Raw genomic sequence first — 21,585 nt, forward strand, 5'->3', positions numbered from 1 at the left:
CATGCCCACTATACGCCCTCGCTCAAAGTCCGTCAACTGCACATACGGTTCACGTCCACGCTGTCGCGGCATGCTACCAGTGTTAAAGACTGCGATGGAGCTCCGTATGCCACGGCAAACTGGCTGACACTGACGGCGGCGGTGCACAAATGCTGCGCAGCTAGCGCCATTCGACGGCCAACACCGCGGTTCCTGGTGTGTCCGCTGTGCCGTGCGTGTGATCATTGCTTGTACAGCCCTCTCGCAGTGTCCGGAGCAAGTATGGTGGGTCTGACACACCGGTGTCAATGTGTTCTTTTTTCCATTTCCAAAAGTGTATCATTTTATACAGCACTACTTCCAGCCAAGACGTCATATCCCCGACCTGTCAACTTATTGTTTCCAATATTGATACTGAGAGCATACAGATCAGTCCAACACCTCTGCAGATTGTTTAAAGACACAGCCTGCAGTGAGCTGAAATTTTAAATTCTGAGCTACCTCCAACGTAATGGATCTCCTGCCAATTGACCTAACCGTTCCAATACCCGTCAATAGGAGGCAAGGGGGAAAAATCCGTTGGAAGCCAGGCAGTTACAGGATCGAATCCCACCAAATATACCAGTCCTAGTAGCCATCAATACAATGCAAGGAAAACTGCCACACACAAAGGATATCGATTTCATTAATTAGTCAGTCAATCTGATAGAGTGAGAAAATATTTGAAAGGCGTCTACAGCAGGGGATTTATTAGGTGAAACATCCCCTTAGAAAAATTATAGATGACTGTGCTTAAATTGACACACAATATTTTTTTAGCGCAACGCAATCTGACTTTCAGTAATCCCTACAAGAGAATGGCCCTGACTAAATTAACCTCTACGTTTCACACATCACTTACCTCACAAAATCTTCGTAACACGAACTACTGCAATACAGCGAGCGCCACTACTGCCAGCTAAATAAAACATTCAAACTACTGAAGGCACTAACTACTGATAGTCATAGTTAGCAAATGAAAGATTTTAATAGAGAACAAACAATGTATTTACCTTAATAGTCATAATATATATAGCAGTTCATGACATCCATTCTTACAAATGTACTGTTTCTGATGGGCACACCTCCAGATTATCCATTCTCAAAATTCCGCCATCTCACTTCCCCATTTCCACCACTGCTGGCGGCTCGCCTCCAACTGCGCAACGCTACGCGCTGTTAACAGCCAACTGCCCAACATTACAATGGCCAACAACAATGCAAATCAGCCACAGACTGTACACAGCACAGCCAGTGATTTTCATACAGAGCGCTATGTGGCGTTACCAATATAAAAAAACCGAAACAGCCTACTTACACAGGTATCGACTACTTCCTTGAGGAGAAAGGTGAAGTTAGAGTGGCACATCACAGATACTACCTACTTCTTCTCAGATGTGTGTTCCATCCACTACAGGCTTCCATAGCAGTGGAAATGTGGGAACAAAGGGATGTACGGACTACCAAGGTCAGGTCTGCATGAATGGCAAGGGGGCAGAGGAGGATGGTGGACGGCATGAGGGGGGGAGGGAGGGTAGGCACCTTGGTATTCGTGTGTTTTCGTACGTTGGTTCACAGAAACAGGAAGCAACTACTTGAGACACACACACACACACACACACACACACACACACAGAGAGAGAGAGAGAGGGGGGGGGGAGAAGAGAGAGAGAGCATATATTTTGAGAGGAATTCCTAGGTATTAATTATCAAAGAGTTACCGCCATCTGTATCAAAGAGTAGCCTGATGCTCTGTCCAACTAAAAGTAACTGAAGACGTGAAAGGGTGGTGAGGAGGGAACTGGAGGGAGGTGGGGTGGGGGGTTGCTTCTCCCAGTGTCCTCCACCGGTTGTATTGTGAACTAGTTCAGTCAGTATCTGCACAGCAGGGTGAGCACATAGAGCAACTGGTTCCAAGGATCTGGTACGGGTTGTGAGTGCTTAGAAGCAGATAGTACAGGTGCTGCAGCCAGAAGTAGCCACTTGAGGTGGCAAAGGACACAACCACTAAAATAAGACTGTGGTTGTGGGGGTGACATGGCTGCTGGGTGGTCACATAGAGGAGGAGCGCAGATTCGGAGGCACTATGGTCTTCTGGTTTGGAGAGGTTGGTCGGAATTACCCCAAGCAGTGGCATGTGATAGGAAGCAACCACTTGGGATGTGTTAATTCTGCGAGGCAGCTGGCAGTGTGATGGCCAACTGTTGTCATAGGGCCTGAGGAGATGTAGTGTGGCCGCTTGGGCACTGGTACATGGTGCAGCCCAGCGAAGTGTATGGCGCATGGGCATGCAATGTTCCAGCTAGTACATCTCCCCTGCAGTCGGTGCAAAGACGTGATCAAAAGATTATGTGCGGTGAGTTATGTTGACGTCGAGTTTGTGACATTATTACATGCATGGTAGGAGAAAGAGCGATCTGTTTAATTGCTTCTTTTCGAGGTATTTTACAAGACCTGCATCTTTCGAAACAGCAGAGAATGATGAGCTTTTCCCACGAATTACAAGAGAGATCCAACTCATGTGAATTTTATAAATAAACATTGTAGTCTTTACTATGTAATTGACATTGATTTGAATTTCTTCTCACGAGATCCTCCCTCTCCAGCATAGACAATCTGTTTCCAGCCAATTTCCAGGTAGAGCAGGGGAGATGGGGCTGAGGTTTATGAGAGGGAGAGGGATCAATTAATTTGTTGACTTGATTAATTAGTCAATCAAACTGATAGAGTGGCATGGGGCTATTCAAATAACTGAGGCTTGAAAGTATGCTTATATCAGCGAGGGGGAGGGGATAGGGTTGGAGGTTTACAGAGTGGGGGGAATTAGAGGGGGAGGGGGAAGGCTGGGGGTTTTTCTTGAAAGGATGGATTATCCTGAGGTCATAAATTAAGTAGCAGAAAGTAGGTTAAGGAGAAGGGTACAGGGTCATAAATCAATCAAGATTGCCCCTGAAAGTGTGTTTTTCCCTGAATGTATGAACTTGCACCAAAAATGGCCCAGAACAATGGTCACGCTGCTACTAGTGTTGTTGGTGCAGGATTTTGTGCACGAACTGACCTCTCGATTATGTCCCATAAATGTTCAATGGGATTCATGTCGGGTGATATGGGTGGCCAAAATACACTCCTGCAAATGGAAAAAAGAACACATTGACACCGGTGTGTCAGACCCACCATACTTGCTCCGGACACTGCGAGAGGGCTGTACAAGCAATGATCACTCGCACGGTACAGCGGACACACCAGGAACCGCGGTGTTGGCCGTCGAATGGCGCTAGCTGCGCAGCATTTGTGCACCGCCGCCGTCAGTGTCAGCCAGTTTGCCGTGGCATACGGAGTTCCATCGCAGTCTTTAACACTGGTAGCATGCCGCGACAGCGTGGACGTGAACCGTATGTGCAGTTGACGGACTTTGAGCGAGGGCGTACAGTGGGCATGCGGGAGGCCGGGTGGACGTACCGCCGAATTGCTCAACACGTGGGGCGTGAGGTCTCCACAGTACATCGATGTTGTCGCCAGTGGTCGGCGGAAGGTGCACGTGCCCGTCGACCTGGGACCGGACCGCAGCGACGCACGGATGCACGCCAAGACCGTAGGATCCTACGCAGTGCCGTAGGGGACCGCACCGCCACTTCCCAGCAAATTAGGGACACTGTTGCTCCTGGGGTATCGGCGAGGACCATTCGCAACCGTCTCCATGAAGCTGGGCTACGGTCCCGCACACCGTTACGCCGTCTTCCGCTCACGCCCCAACATCGTGCAGCCCGCCTCCAGTGGTGTCGCGACAGGCGTGAATGGAGGGGACGAATGGAGACGTGTCGTCTTCAGCGATGAGAGTCGCTTCTGCCTTGGTGCCAATGAAGGTCGTATGCGTGTTTGGCGCCGTGCAGGTGAGCGCCACAATCAGGACTGCATACGACCGAGGCACACAGGGCCAACACCCGGCATCATGGTGTGGGGAGCGATCTCCTAGACTGGCCGTACACCACTGGTGATCGTCGAGGGGACACTGAATAGTGCACGGTACCTCCAAACCGTCATCGAACCCATCGTTCTACCATTCCTAGACCGGCAAGGGAACTTGCTGTTCCAACAGGACAATGCACGTCCGCATGTATCCCGTGCCACCCAACGTGCTCTAGGAGGTGTAAGTCAACTACCCTGGCCAGCAAGATCTCCGGATCTGTCCCCCATTGAGCATGTTTGGGACTGGATGAAGCGTCGTCTCACGCGGTCTGCACGTCCAGCACGAACGCTGGTCCAACTGAGGCGCCAGGTGGAAATGGCATGGCAAGCCGTTCCACAGGACTACATCCAGCATCTCTACGATCGTCTCCATGGGAGAATAGCAGCCTGCATTGCTGCGAAAGGTGGATATACACCGTACTAGTGCCGACATTGTGCATGCTCTGTTGCCTGTGTCTATGTGCCTGTGGTTCTGTCAGTGTGATCATGTGATGTATCTGACCCCAGGAATGTGTCAATAAAGTTTCCCCTTCCTGGGACAATGAATTCACGGTGTTCTTATTTCAATTTCCAGGAGTGTATTTTCTGAAACTGTCCAGAATGTTCTTCAAGCAAGTCACGAACAGTTGTGGCCTACTGACATGGCGCATGGTCATTCATAACAATTAAATTGTTGAATGACTGCAAATGGTCTCCAAGTAGCCGAACATAGCGTTTCCAGTCAATAATAGGTTCCGTTGTACCAGAGGGCCCAGTTCATTCCATGTGAAGACAATCCACATTATTTCAGAACCAGCACCAACTTGCACAGTGCCTTGTTCACAAACTGGGTAAATGCCTTCGTTGGGTCTGCGCCACTTTCGAAACCTGCCATTAACTATTACCAACTTAAATCGAGACTCACCTGAGCAGGCTAAAATTTCCAATCATCTAGTGTCCATCCGATACGGTCACGAACCCAGAAGAGGGGCTGCAGGAGATGTCGTGCTCTTAGTCGTCTGCTACCATAGCCTATTAACGTCAATTTTCGCGGCACTGCCCTACATTCGTAGTCCGTTCTACATTGATTTCTGCGGTTATTTCACGCAGTGTTGCTTGTCTGTTAGCACTGACAACTCTATGTAAACGCCTCTGTTCTCGGTCGTTAACTGAATTTCGTCGACTACTGCATTGTCCAAGGTGAGAGGTAATGAGTGAAATCTGTTTTTTTTTTTCGGCACACTCTTGATACTGCGCATCTCGGAATATTGAATTGTCTAACGATTTCTGAAATAGAATGTCGTATGTCTCTAGCTCCAACCACCATTTCGCTTTCCGTGTGTGTTCATCCCGTCGTGCGGCCCTAATCACGTCGAAACCCGTTCCACATGAATCATCTGAGTAAATATGACAGCTGCTCCAATGCCCTGCCCTTTTATACTTGTCTATGTGATGCCACCGCCATCTGTATATGTGCATATCGCTATCCCATAACTTCTCATTGTACACCATTTGAATGAAGGTCATTGATATGAAATGGATAGGTGTAATCATGATGCAATCAGTGACTATATTGTGTTGGTCCAGGGTGGAAGCCAAGGAATAGGTGGGTGATGACAAAGAGAGCAAAATAATTAGAAGCGTACGTAATATGTATGTAACGTCGTTTGCTTAAATTTAAGCAGAAAGTCCAAATAGTATCCCACACTAGTCCGTTACACAGGTATATCTGTCAAACTGTCACAACTAGTAATGCTGCAAAGGCTCCAAGTGAACATGATGATTAGACTGGCTGGCGTCCGTGCGACGTCTTCTTAGCCGGCTCGACGGTGGCGCTACTAGCGCGTGCAGCAGAGGGTTTAGTTACAACCTCTGGACATAGAGTGCCTAGTGTGGTTCGACAGTCTATAACGCCACAGAATGTGCAGTGACATGTAGTAATATTAGCGAAGTAACGCTCAGAAACGCCGAACGACAAAGTGATGAATCTGTTTTCGGAAGTTTCGGAAGTAACAGGAGCAAAAAGTGACTGAGCGCTTGAGTCGGACCCTGTTGGCATCCTGAGTGCAACAATCTACAAGATAATTTCTGTTTTAAAGACAAATCCGTTTAACGTTAAAACCTTCCTGGACGCTTACATTGCTTTCCTCAGGTAGAGTTTCCATGTCTCCATAGTGCGCTCGCAAAAGTGCTGCGATGTTTCTATCAACATACATGTGTGAAGGACCTTTTTCGATTAAATAAGTCACCATTACATGACAAACTTAGTGCGAATGTCTGAAATTGTCTGCATCTGTCCGTATGCCGTCAGTTTCTACCAAATAAAAACTATACGAGGGTTGGAACTTAACTAGTGGCAACTATTTATTCACAACCGATACAAAAGAGTTACATGTTTTCACCTGTTACTGTCCTTCAAAGTAGTCACCAGCGTTGGGTAGAAGCTGTTGCCAGCGATGTGGGAGGCGTAGTATACCGTTATCAGAGCCTGTTCTGTTGATGGTGCGAATAGAGTGGTCTACTACCTATCGAATCTCTGGAACAGTTCTGAAACGAATGCCACGAAGTGGTTCCTTCATCTTCGGAATCAAATCAAAGTCACAAGGACTTTAGTCCGGGGAGTATGGTAGATGGTACAGTACTTCCCAGTCCCATCGACCGAACAGAGCAGCCACAGCTTGCGCTGTATGCGCCCGCGCTTTGTCGTGCAAAATGATGGGTGGGTTGCGCAGAAAGCGTCGCCGCATCTTTCGCAAAGCTGGTCGCAGTTGATGCTCCAAAAACGCTTCAGAACTGTTCCATAGATTCGACAGGCGGTAGACCGCTCTATTCGCACCATCAACAGAACAGGCTCTGCTAACGGTATACTACGCCTTCCACATCGCTGGCAACGGCTTCTACACAACGCTGGTGACTAATTTGAAGGACAGTAACAGGTGAAAACATGTAACTCTTTTGTATCGGTTGTGAATAAATAATTGCCACTATTTAAGTTCCAATCCTAATATTATGTCTTCAGCGCTCCGAAAATAATTAAATGTTACTGGAAATTCGTTTCCTTTTTGATCTATATTATTAAGAAATGTGGAATATGAACCAAAGTCGGATGCAATGCGACTGCATTGCTATTTATATGCTGCGCATTTGCAGTTTCCCCCTCTTACCCTTTCTCGCGCTTAGCGTGGCGAAGTGTGCCAGCGAGACTTAGCGCTGTGGCACTCACGCCAGGGCGAGGCTCGTGAGCCGTATTCTTGGCTACTTCTGGTCTACTTTATGTACATTTAGGAGCCGGTATCTCACTCAAAAATCACGTTTCAGTGTTGGTTGGTTATGAGCAGACCGTGTTAAGCTTTGCGTAAGGAGGAGAAACATGTATCAGCGTGAGTCAGAGGTAGACAACGGCAGGACAGAGACTGTAGTTCATCGTACCGAAATATTGCTGGTCAGGATGCCATCAGTGCTATACCAGTAAGGAATCGATGGATTCAAAACTGCCGCACTCACTGCCATGAAAGGATCTGAAGGATCCTCTGCTGCTAGCACTCGAGAGGTCACATGTATTGTTTGTTTGGCTGTAATGATGATGATGATGATTGGTTTGTGGGGCGCTCAACTGCGCCGTCATCGAAGTCCCAATTTTTACATAGTCCATTTTCTTTTCACAATCCTACCTAGTCACTCTCGTAAATGATGATGATGAAATGCTGAGGACAACACAAACACCCAGTCCCCGGGCAGAGAAAATCCCCAACCCGGCTGGGAACCCAGGACCTCGTGATCCGGAGGCAGCAATCCTAGCCCCTAGACCACGAGCTACGGACTTGTTTGACTGTGCGGGACCGTGTCCTCCTGTCACATACTCAGAGTCACGACATGAGCTTGTTTTCAGCACACAGGCAGTGCGACAACATCCAGAGCACCAATGGCTGGCAGCATAGCGGCAACGTTTGCAGCTTACCTTGATGAGGCGCGCCGACGCTGTGTGCCCGACTACAGCGTTGGCCAATTCGTCAGCAACGTTGGCGTATGCTTGCAGTAAAACTATCAGTACATCAGACCTGAAAGCTGTGAACTCCGATGCCAAGCAACCATCGCAAGTGGGCGCTCAGTTTCAAGGTCCGAAAGCGTCCTAACTGCATTACAATCGGAAATTAAAGTTCACCAATTGATTCTGTGTCATTTAAAAGAAGAAGTAAAACTGTCCAGTAATATCTACCTAAGTTTCTCCCTAGTGTTACTAATAGTCCGCGAGAAATAAATTTAAACAGGTGTTAGTTATTTGCAGCACGTCGCAACACACTGCAAAACGTTAACTTTTCATCTCGCTACAGTGTCTAGCATCCATCATAAGTTACAGTTCTCTCAGTCTGTGAACAACTACCACCTGTAAACAATGAATTAAGATAGATTCAGCATACGGTGTAGAGTAAAATTTAAAGTCTTTCACTCTCGGCGCGGCCGACCTGCCGCACAAAAATCCCTCTCCAGCGCTGCATGTTGCCTAACTCACCACAGAGAGTGATCCTGACTCAGACACCAAAGACCCTGTTGTACTGGCGCCCCTTCATTGTAAAGCGACGCTGACCCGACGCTAACCTGTTTTGTTACTACAAAAATTACTTTAATGATCACCATTCAAATTTGCAAATAATACATTAAAGCTGTACATATGCGAAGATTGCCCTCTTTCTTCTACATCTACATCTGCTTGCAGATCCATACCCTGCAAACCATTATGAAATGCATGGCAGAGGACATGTCACATCGTCCCAGTTATTAGAGGTTTTTCCCATTCCATTCACTTATGGGTCGCAGGAATGATTCCTTAAATGCCTCTGTGCGTGCTGTAATTAGCCTATGTTTGACTTCGCGATACCTGGAGAAGCAACACGTAGAGGGTAGCAATATATTCCTAGATTCGTCACTTAAAGTTGACTCTGGAAGCTTTCCAAGCAGTTTTACACGGCATAGTTTGTGACTATCTTCAAGCGTGTTCCAATCTAGTTCTTTCAGCGTCTTCTCTGACACTTTCTCAAGGGTCATTTGCTGCCTAAAACTGCATTTCAAGACTGTTGGTTCCCTTGTTATTGACAAATTAAATATTTAAATGTTTTTGCAACACTGGTTAACATAAAAAGCATATTCATAAATTAACATAAACATTCAGGTTGCCGGTACTCCGATTCGTCTTTTGACGACCTTTCACCTAGTACCCTTACAATTTACAACACTGCCCCATACTCACAAGCCAAAATCCTTTATTAGTAGCTGATTTACATAAATTTAATATTGCTATTGAAATACTAAATGTTGTAAAACCATCTTTATAGGACTCTAAATATTGTGTAGTAATACATATATTTTTTCCCTTTTTCGCGCAACAGTATCTGTAACTATAACCGCACACAATACGAAGGAAATAAATAAATATATATATGTATATATACTAATCATAGAGAAAGAACGAGCATTTCCGAGACGATTCAGATGACGACGATTTCCGTCATTGTTATATAACAAGCCAGAACATTTCTTTCATTAGTCGTTGGGTCTCTGCACGAAGTAGCAGTACTCTCAAAGTTTTTAAGAGGAGGATCGTTTCCAAATTTTCAGGCTACGTTCCTGTGGTTGATTGCTTTCTGCACTATTGAACTTAATGGCGGTACTTTGGAGCGCTAAATGTCTACTGAAAGACGTACTTTGACGTTGATATTGCGTTAACTGGCAGCCATTATGTTGCATTTGGTAAAAGGAGAAAACTTCATTCTTGCTACTACAGCTTTTTACAGCTGTGCGTATCTGTGTATCTACGTGTGTGTATGTGGCTAATTTTACTACTATATAAAAATGGAATGAGATAGTGAAAAACATCAATAGTCAAATAGATGAGATGTTAACAAAATTAGAAACACTATCGCTAACTATGGAAACCGTTTTGACCACTCAAGAAGAGACAAGAAGAAATTATTAATGAATATTGAACAATCGTCTAAAGTGCAGCCAGAAACTAAAACAGAATTAATGATGAAATTCGAAGCAGTTTCTTATGCAGAGAAGCAGTCTTCCTCTGGACAAGAAAAACTGTCAGCTGCAAATACAAAGGCACAGACTGCTCTTGCAATCGTAGTCAAAAACATTTCCAAATCACACGCGAGAAATAACTCCAAACGATTTGACGAAGTACAATAAAATCCATAAAAGTCTACATGGCCAAGTGGCTACAGAAAAAAGTACACTCTTGGAAATTGAAATAAGAACACCGTGAATTCATTGTCCCAGGAAGGGGAAACTTTATTGACACATTCCTGGGGTCAGATACATCACATGATCACACTGACAGAACCACAGGCACATAGACACAGGCAACAGAGCATGCACAATGTCGGCACTAGTACGGTGTATATCCACCTTTCGCAGCAATGCAGGCTGCTATTCTCCCATGGAGACGATCGTAGAGATGCTGGATGTAGTCCTGTGGAACGGCTTGCCATGCCATTTCCACCTGGCGCCTCAGTTGGACCAGCGTTCGTGCTGGACGTGCAGACCGCGTGAGACGACGCTTCATCCAGTCCCAAACATGCTCAATGGGGGACAGATCCGGAGATCTTGCTGGCCAGGGTAGTTGACTTACACCTTCTAGAGCACGTTGGGTGGCACGGGATACATGCGGACGTGCATTGTCCTGTTGGAACAGCAAGTTCCCTTGCCGGTCTAGGAATGGTAGAACGATGGGTTCGATGACGGTTTGGATGTACCGTGCACTATTCAGTGTCCCCTCGACGATCACCAGTGGTGTACGGCCAGTCTAGGAGATCGCTCCCCACACCATGATGCCGGGTGTTGGCCCTGTGTGCCTCGGTCGTATGCAGTCCTGATTGTGGCGCTCACCTGCACAGCGCCAAACACGCATACGACCATCATTGGCACCAAGGCAGAAGCGACTCTCATCGCTGAAGACGACACGTCTCCATTCGTCCCCTCCATTCACGCCTGTCGCGACACCACTGGAGGCGGGCTGCACGATGTTGGGGCGTGAGCGGAAGACGGCGTAACGGTGTGCGGGACCGTAGCCCAGCTTCATGGAGACGGTTGCGAATGGTCCTCGCCGATACCCCAGGAGCAACAGTGTCCCTAATTTGCTGGGAAGTGGCGGTGCGGTCCCCTACGGCACTGCGTAGGATCCTACGGTCTTGGCGTGCATCCGTGCGTCGCTGCGGTCCGGTCCCATGTCGACGGGCACGTGCACCTTCCGCCGACCACTGGCGACAACATCGATGTACTGTGGAGACCTCACGCCCCACGTGTTGAGCAATTCGGCGGTACGTCCACCCGGCCTCCCGCATGCCCACTATACGCTCTCGCTCAAAGTCCGTCAACTGCACATACGGTTCACGTCCACGCTGTCGCGGCATGCTACCAGTGTTAAAGACTGCGATGGAGCTCCGTATGCCACGGCAAACTGGCTGACACTGACGGCGGCGGTGCACAAATGCTGCGCAGCTAGCGCCATTCGACGGCCAACACCGCGGTTCCTGGTGTGTCCGCTGTGCCGTGCGTGTGATCATTGCTTGTACAGCCCTCTCGCAGTGTCCGGAGCAAGTATGGTGGGTCTGACACACCGGTGTCAATGTGTTCTTTTTTCCATTTGCAGGAGTGTAAATAAGTGATATTATCCAACAATATTTTTCTCATTGTGAAGAAGAACAACGCTTTAAGAAGTTAAACTATGCTCCGAGCCTATAAATTTGAAGCAGATAAGTGCGTAGGAAAGACTGTCACCAACTAATTTAATTTAGTAGAAAAAGAACACAATTTTCATGAACAGAGTATAAACAAATAGATTGAAGAAGTCAAGGATTCGTCGCCTCTGAATTTAGATTAGTGCGAATCCTTAGTTAAAGAGCTATCTAAAGATATAAGCCAGATAAACGAAGCTGTGAAAACTGATGTCTCAACCACCGATTCTGATAAGATTGAGTCTGATACAAACTATTTTTATATACTGCGAGCCTGAACTGAGCTCACAACTCAAACTTAGCGCTGTAACAAATAGTGATACCATTTACGTGATATTAATTAATTGCTAATGCTTTAATGGAGAAAAATATTACTTGACAGCATCGGTTTGGCACATTGATGCCACACAGAAATGTGTGCATCCTATGGTGTTTATTCATTCCTTTAAGGGAATTTTGTCTTACTCCTGGAATGAGATACACAGTATCAAATTCATACAGAGGCGGTGCAACTCTCTAGGCTCTTTGTCGATGGCGGCAGCCACCGAGCCATGAAGGCGCGCAGCAGCAGCATTTGTCTGATAAACAGTAAATTAATTTAATCTTTTTCTTCACGTGCTTCTGCAAAGAAATGAACTATACGTGTGTTTTTTACTCTGTAGACCAGTGGTTAGGAAATTAATCGTAGTTCAAAATTTTAAACATGGCTGAATCAGCAACTGTTGAAAATCTTCACGGTAAATGATAACAGCCAAACAGTTGCAGGATAAAGATTTACTGATATCCTTGACCACGATTCCGGTATGTCTGAATATACTCATCAGAAGCAAAAATATACCTGAACAGGAAGACACCTTCATTAGCAAAAAACTAAGCAACATAACTCACATCGAAGGAAAAAAACACTTATTGCTTTAAGTAACCAGAAAAAATACCAAAGTATTACAAGCACAAAACATTTAGTCACTTTGTAAAATCGCATCCTGCAGTGGAGATGCATAAAACAATCGTGCCAAAGGTGACGTCAGTAGTTAAAATGAAAATATCACCTCCATCTGTACAGCATAATTATAAAGAGATGATCGATGCGAACACAGCATACTATCAGTACTTAGCCTGTGACAAGAGGGTATGGGAGCACTAGGGCAGACAAGTTCACCTAGAGAGGGCACTTGTGGTATGCGCGAGACACTCCCGCACTTTAAAACACCGGGATACATGCTAATTTAAACCCTCTGTCTTAATAAATAAAACATATCAGAACCATTTAAAACACTCGCATACAATAGAAAATCTGAACACCAATTTGCCTGTGTCCTAGTGTCAAGCAGTTGCAGATTACGCTAAGGAACATATCCCACGAGACAGAGCAAAATTGTTATGCGCGAGAATCTCTCGCAAATTAAGGGCTAGGATAAATACTAGAGAAAACAAACAAAATGTTGTAAATCGAAACCGTCTGTCATCATGAATAAAAAACATAACAGAATCATTTAAATCACACATACACATCGAAAACCACGAACGAAAATACGTAAAACCACAACAAGACAGGAAAGGAGCATTTCACCAGCAGCAACAGACAAGAAAACTAGCCTCTAGTCAGCCCAGACTATATTACGTTAGAGCAAGAAGGGGTTTGAAACTATCCAAAAAAAATTTGTTTCTAAGCTGCACCTGTTTGTTAAGAATAAACCCATCTTTTCGAGATATATGTTGAAAATTTCTAATTCCTCGAACAGGTCCAGTTTGTAACACTTACTCACTTCGTGTAGCGTTACAAGAGAGGCGTTGTGCATCACAGAGAGATTTAATATTGAAATTTCGGGACAGCACTTTTAAGGGGGAATCGGACAACATATTACTTCCTCCTATACACATCTGGCATATTGACCATGAGGAGAAAACGTGAGGAATTAGAGCCAATATAGACAATCATTCTTCGCACGCACTTTTCGCGGGTGGAACAGGGTTGGAGGAAACAGGTAGTGGTACCGGAAGTACCCTCCGCCACACACCATTAGGTGGCTTGCGGAGTATGATGTAGATGTAGATGCCAAAACGGACATAATGATGTACTTGTGCTCCACTCCAAGAAGTGTGAGCATCGCTGAAATTCAGTTCGATGACGTCCAAAAAGAAACATTCCTTCCTGAACCTTACACAAGTGCTAAGGTAGCCTCAGCCACTACATTGAAAAATATATCAATAAAACAAAATGTTTAGACGAGGCCATTACGAACAATGGTGTTCTTCGCATACTGAGAGCAAAACTGCCTGTTCTAGTAAGTGAAAAACCAGTTGAAGTGCCAGATGAAGATCTGGATACATTCCTGTCCTTGACAACATAGATTCGATTCACGAAAATTCAAGGGCTATGCAAAGCACGTGTTCTTTACAGCCAGACAACACCACTCAATAATACGACCAAAGCAATAGGTGTTCTGAGAACTATCACCATTACAGGGAATGGTGAAGATCAAATAATTGCTCGCATTTGTGTTGCCACGGTGTGAGAGGCATGACGAACACAATGAAAATCGCGATCTCAATAACAAGCGTGACCGGAACCAAAATTATCACAAATCGTACTGTCGATAGCAAAACCGACATCATGATGTACGTGTGCTCCAATCCAGGAGACGTAAGCATCACTGAAATTCAGTTTGATGACGTTCAGAATAAATCAGCAAGCTAACTGAGACGAAAAGGTGCCCCACTGACCTGGTCCAGAGAACAGTGGGGGCATGCATGTTGATTTGCATTTCATTAGTACAATGAAGGCGTAAGTGCGTGAAACTCAGTTGTGCCAGGAGCACAGCGAATGTGATAATCATTCAGAGTGTAATGTGCGGTCCGCAGTTAAAACCAAATTTAATGGATCACCTTTCACAGTAATTCTCAACACCAGAACGCAGCTAAGTGCCGTATCTGCCAGTCTATTTAACTGAATCAGGGAGCAATAGGATGTACCAACATTCCCTGTGAGTGGATGTGAGATTGTGGTAGCAGTTCCAGGCTCTACTGCAAATTACATTAGGGAAATAATGGTGTCCTATGCGTTCCTCTATCTTGATGGTCTGACCACTCACTGCGCATCATGGGCATTAATTTTCTAAGCTAGAGGCACTCAATGGTCAACCTGTCAGCTGGAAAAGTGCCCACGAAAGTTGCAGAATAACAGAATATGGAAAATTTTACCAAGGAGTGACGATAAAATTCGTCGGCGAGGTGACGGACCATAACCAGCTGACTGCAAATATGCCATGTGTCACTCGTGAGAAAAGCGCGTGAGTCTGGCTACCTCCGTGCTTCGCAGAAAGCTGAACTAGAGCAGGTACTAAAAGCCTACGTTACAGGGTAGTGTCCGTGTCTCATCTGCGGATATGAGTGCTAACTAGACGTGTATCGTCATAAAATCATCTGCCACACTTCCTACAATGTTCCAAGGCCGGGCGTCTAGAGGTCACAAAAAAAAGGTCAGAAACAATCTGACAGGCTTGTAAAGGTATTGCAGAGTAGGTTTTGCTGAGGAGTAAGTGATAAGAAAAAAACAAAAAAAAAAACGATACTTTGCGTCATTTCCGAGATAATTAACTTTGAAGTTAGCCAATCACACCATTGCACGCTTAAATTCAAGCGGCCGGGCAGAGACAGTGTCGCCAACATCGTTTTTCGTTTGATTTCCTAAAACCCAACAACAAAGCTATACAATAATTGGATATGGGACGGTAGTAAGGATCGAACCCAAAACTAAAGCTGAGTAGTGCTATCATCTATGCTGTGAGAACAACGGACACTAACTGTATCTAGTGGGCCGCTTGAATTTGCGCACGGGGCAGCCTAACTGGATAAACCGAATGGTAATTAACTCGGAAACGGCGCAACCTATCGAATTTGTTTTCTTAACAATTATTTCTCAGCACAGCTCAGCCTTACAGGCTTTTCAGGCTATTTCTGACCACCCTGTATACGTAGCCATTTCAGTAAATCCTTATGTGGTAGCCAACTCATGTATTATAAATGTTGTTGTTGTTGTTGTTGTTGTGGTCTTCAGTCCTGAGACTGGTTTGATGCAGCTCTCCATGCTACTCTATCCTGTGCAAGCTTCTTCATCTCCCAGTACCTACTGCAACCTACATCCTTCTGAATCTGCTTAGTGTATTCATCTCTTGGTCTCCCCCTACGATTTTTACCCTCCACGCTGCCCTCCAATACTAAATTGGTGATCCCTTGATGCCTCAGAACATGTCCTGCTAACCGATCCCTTCTTCTGGTCAAGTTGTGCCACAAACTTCTCTTCTCCCCAATCCTATTCAATACTTCCTCATTAGTTATGTGATCTACCCATCTAATCTTCAGCATTCTTCTGTAGCACCACATTTCGAAAGCTTCTATTCTCTTCTTGTCCAAACTATTTACCGTCCATGTTTCACTTCCATACATGGCTACACTCCATACAAATACTTTCAGAAACGACTTCCTGACACTTAAATCTATACTCGATGTTAACAAATTCCTCTTCTTCAAAAACGCTTTCCTTGCCATTGCCAGTCTACATTTTATATCCTCTCTACTTCGACCATCATCAGTTATTTTGCTCCCCAAATAGCAAAACTCCTTTACTACTTTAAGTGTCTCATTTCCTAATCTAATTCCCTCAGCATCACCCGACTTAATTAGACTACATTCCATTATCCTCGTTTTGCTTTTGTTGATGTTCATCTTATATCCTCCTTTCAAGACACTGTCCATTCCGTTCAACTGCACTTCCAGGTCCTTTGCTGTCTCTGACAGAATTACAATGTCATCGGCAAACCTCAAGGTTTTTATTTCTTCTCCATGGATTTTAATACCTACTCCGAATTTTTCTTTTGTTTCCTTTACTGCTTGCTCGATATACAGATTGAATAACATCGGGGAGAGGCTACAACCCTGTCTTACTCCTTTCCCAACCACTGCTTCCCTTTCATGTCCCTCGACTCTTATAACTGCCATCTGGTTTCTGTACAAATTGTAAATAGCCTTTCGCTCCCTGTATTTTACCCCTGCCACCTTTAGAATTTGAAAGAGAATATTCCAGTCAACATTGTCAAAAGCTTTCTCTAAGTCTACAAATGCTAGAAATGTAGGTTTGCCTTTCCTTAATCTTTCTTCTAAGATAAGTCGTAAGGTCAGTATTGCCTCACGTGTTCCAGTATTTCTACGGAATCCAAACTGATCTTCCCCGAGGTCGGCTTCTACTAGTTTTTCCATTCGTCTGTAAAGAATTCGTGTTAGTATTTTGCAGCTGTGACATATTAAACTGATTGTTCGGTAATTTTCACATCTGTCAATACCGGCTTTCTTTGGGATTGGAATTATTACATTCTTCTTGAAGTCTGAGGGTATTTCACCTGTTTCATACATCTTGCTCACCAGATGGTAGAGTTTTGTCAGGACTGGCTCTCCCAAGGCCGTCAGTAGTTCCAATGGAATGTTGTCTACTCCGGGGGCCTTGTTTCGACTCAGGTCTTTCAGTGCTCTGTCAAACTCTTCACGCAGTATCGTATCTCCCATTTCATCTTCATCTACATCCTCTTCCATTTCCATAATACTGTCCTCAAGTACATCGCCCTTGTATAGACCCTCTATATACTCCTTCCACCTTTCTGCTTTCCCTTCTTTGCTTAGAACTGGGTTTCCATCTGAGCTCTTGATGTTCATACAAGTGGTTCTCTTATCTCCAAAGGTCTCTTTAATTTTCCTGTAGGCAGCATCTATCTTACCCATAGTGAAATAAGCCTCTACATCCTTACATTTGTCCTCTACCCATGCCTGCTTAGCCATTTTGCACTTCCTGTCGATCTCATTTTTGAGACGTTTGTATTCCTTTTTGCCTGCTTCATTAACTGCATTTTTATATTTTCTCCTTTCATCAATTAAATTCAATATTTCTTCTGTTATCCAAGGATTTCTAAGAGCCCTGGTCTTTTTACCTACTTGATCCTCTGCTGCCTTCACTACTTCATCCCTCAAAGCTACCCATTCTTCTTCTACTGTATTTCTTTCCCCCATTCCTGTCAATTGTTCCCTTATGCTCTCCCTAAAACTCTGTACAACCTCTGGTTCTTTCAGTTTATCCAGGTCCCATCTCCTTAAATTCCCACCTTTTTGCAGTTTCTTCAGTTTTAATCTACAGGTCATAACCAATAGATTGTGGTCAGAGTCCACATCTGCCCCTGGAAATGTCTTACAATTTAAAACCTGGTTCCTAAATCTCTGTCTTACCATTATATAATCTATCTGATACCTTTTAGTATCTCCATGGTTCTTCCATGTATACAACCTTCTATCATGATTCTTAAACCAAGTGTTAGCTATAATTAAGTTGTGCTCTGTGCAAAATTCTACCAGGCGGCTTCCTCTTTCATTTCTTAGCCCCAATCCATATTCACCTACTATGTTTCCTTCTCTCCCTTTTCCTACACTCGAATTCCAGTCACCCATGACTATCAAATTTTCGTCTCCCTTCACTATCTGAATAATTTCTTTTATATCACCATACATTTCTTCAATTTCTTCATCATCTGCAGAGCTAGTTGGCATATAAACTTGTACTACTGTAGTAGGCGTGGGCTTCGTGTCTATCTTGGCCACAATAATGCGTTCACTATGCTGTTTGTAGTAGCTTACCCGCTTTCCTATTTTCCTATTCATTATTAAACCTACTCCTGCATTGCCCCTATTTGACTTTGTGTTTATAACCCTGTAGTCACCTGACCAGAAGTCTTGTTCCTCCTGCCACCGAACTTCACTAATTCCCACTATATCTAACTTTAACCTATCCATTTCCCTTTTTAAATTTTCTAACCTACCTGCCCGATTAAGGGATCTGACATTCCACGCTCCGATCCGTAGGACGCCAGTTTTCTTTCTCCTGATAACGACATCCTCTTGAGTAGTCCGCGCCCGGAGATCCGAATGGGGGACTATTTTACCTCCGGAATATTTTACCCAAGAGGACGCCATCATCATTTAATCATACAGTAAAGCGGCATGCCCTCGGGAAAAATTACGGCCGTAGTTTCCCCTTGCTTTCAGCCGTTCGCAGTACCAGCACAGCAATGCCGTTTTGGTTATTGTTACAAGGCCAGATCAGTCAATCATCCAGACTGTTGCCCTTGCAACTACTGAAAAGGCTGCTGCCCCTCTTCAGGAACCACACGTTTGTCTGGCCTCTCAACAAATACCCCTCCGTTGTGGTTGTACCTACGGTACGGCCATCTGTATCGCTGAGGCACACAAGCCTCCCCACCAACGGCAAGGTCCATGGTTCATGGGGGGGGGGGGTATTATAAATATGGCAGAATTAAGGAGCTGTACCCTTATCGGGAAGTCTCACCAGTAGCGTGTGATCCGTTATGAGCTATACGTGCTATACAACAAAGTAGATAGTTATCAGATCTAGTTTTTGTGTACGTTACATTGTGAACTTATATTCTAGTTATACAGATCGCGTATGTATTTCACGAGAAGTATTTGTTTCATTTATGTTAGCATAAGATGTTACAAACTACGTGATATGCTAATTCCTATGACATTTCTGCAGTCACAGGTAAGTCATCTTAGGGTTAATCATTCTGACGCATTATATTACTCTATTTCATGACTCATACAGCTAGGATGATTTGATGGAGACATCTACGTTCAAGGAATTTCATTTCGTGTTTCTTGAACCAAGTTTGTTGATTTGACGAGGTATGAATAAGCGAATATTTCATGTTTTGAATCCCACGACCTTTTCCTGGCCTCAATGCGGTAGTGCTCAGTCAGGAGCCACAGGCTCTGCGCTGGGATTACGAAACATTGTTGGAAGGAGAATTACGTGTTCTGCACGTGATCCAGGTCAAGTTTGAACTAATTCATATGTAGGAGGGAGAAAAAGCAACTTTAATTAAACTACTTAAACATTTATACAGACGTGCTTACATTTCACTGTTTGTAACTTTGTTCTATTCAGCAGCGTTTCCTGTTTACTCACACAATTTCAACGCCATTAGTGACAAAACCGCTGCGTACAGGCTATTTATTGTGTCTTAACATCCTTGTTAATTCACGTCGACAAAACAAATATCGCATTAGACTAATTTGGACCGCTCTATCTAATGGGCGCATAAAATTCCGCTTTAACAATCATTTTGTTGTGACGAGAAAAAACTGACGCTTTCCGTCGGCACTGGACGTCGTACGAAAGACGTGATGAAAAGTAAGTACCGTTTTGGAAAAAAAAAACTTATTAAACATTTTTTTTTCAAATCAACATTTATTTTTACAAGAAAGAGGATATCCTAAAGTATTTTTCTACATAGATGCCACCAATGTTCAAATTTTGTCATAGCAGAGAACCAACTTTTCTATGCCCTCTTGAGGGAAAAATACGGCACTGGCGGTGTCACCTCTAGAGAGAAACGCAACAAGCAGAAAACGATGCAAAGAGCGGTGTTCGGCAGTGGCTGTCTTCACTGGCGGCATCTTCTTATGAAGAGGCCATAGAAAAGTTGGTTTCCCGCTATAACAAATATTTGAACTGTCGTAGCAAATATGTACAAAAATGCTTTAAAAATTCAGAGTGTAACTCGGGAACTAGAGGTGTAAGTAAGCCGAAGAAATTTAGAAAATTGAATCGAAGAAACGAAAGGGTGCCTGCTGAGTCGTGGAGGGAGTTGGATTAATACCATGTTTCATACACAATCACAATCACCTACGGTACAATAATATGTAAATGAGTGAATTTAATCAATAAATTTGTATGTTATTATTCACTCAAACGTTATATTCGTTGTGGAACACCCTGTAGGTACTATTTTTAATCGCTGAGATATATTGCGTAAGATTAATTGATGTTTTCATTCACAGGGAAAAACCAGGGAACATGGCCACTCTAAGGAAAATGTTGCTTTTACCTGACATCACGTCACAGATAACCATATGAAATATATCCCTACAAACGGTATATATTCTGTAACCATAAAATACTCGTCTTATATTATAGGTGTGTAGGTAGGGCAAAGTGGCCAGAGCCACGGAAAAGGAATAATAACACTCAGGTGGAGTAGTATCTGGATTTCTAAGGCTTCGATTTGGACGCTTCTCCCTAAACCGTGTCACCCAAACATTGCCTGTATTTTTTGTTCTTTTTGTTCTATGCATATGGTAGATTATTCCGATCAGCAAGCTGAAATGTGAAATGGCATAAATTAATTGCTGATACGTCATAATACCTTCGTTCCATGTCAGAAATGTGGTCCTCCCTTTTGCTCTTGGTTGAATACACTTCTGAAGTTCCCAATAGTCTTCTTGTCTTCAGTAGCATCACGGTTTTCTTAAGAACTCTTAGTTTAAGAGTGTTTCTTGAAATACTGAATATTTTGGATGCTGCAGCAAACGGCGTCTTCTTTTTTACAGGATCCAATGCCTTCTGCATAGATACGGAATCCCATGATTGTTGTAGTGATTTTCTTAAATAAGCATCTTGACACACACTTGTAATAAGACAACATAGTTTTTCATCAAGTTGTTTATACACCAATGCCTTAGTAAGCTTATTTTATGAAATACTCTTGTCTTATTATAAATTTCGTTGTCTCGAAACAAGGTGAATACATTACAAATATGTGATCGGGCAAAGTGGTCACGTGGCCAATTGCAACATTACCCAGGAACTTCAAACTCTGTTGCAACTTTATGATAACTTAGAAATCTCTAGCATTATTAGATTTACGTTTTAACGCCATATATAAATTATAGGAAAAGTATCTCATAGCTCGGAAAAGATATTCATCAATGTTCAGAATTTGGTAACAGCAAAGGAGTTACATTACTGTAAGTTAAAGCTAGATTTTGT

The sequence above is a fragment of the Schistocerca cancellata genome, chromosome 1 (genome assembly GCF_023864275.1).
Source record: "Schistocerca cancellata isolate TAMUIC-IGC-003103 chromosome 1, iqSchCanc2.1, whole genome shotgun sequence".
Classification (NCBI taxonomy): domain Eukaryota; kingdom Metazoa; phylum Arthropoda; class Insecta; order Orthoptera; family Acrididae; genus Schistocerca; species Schistocerca cancellata.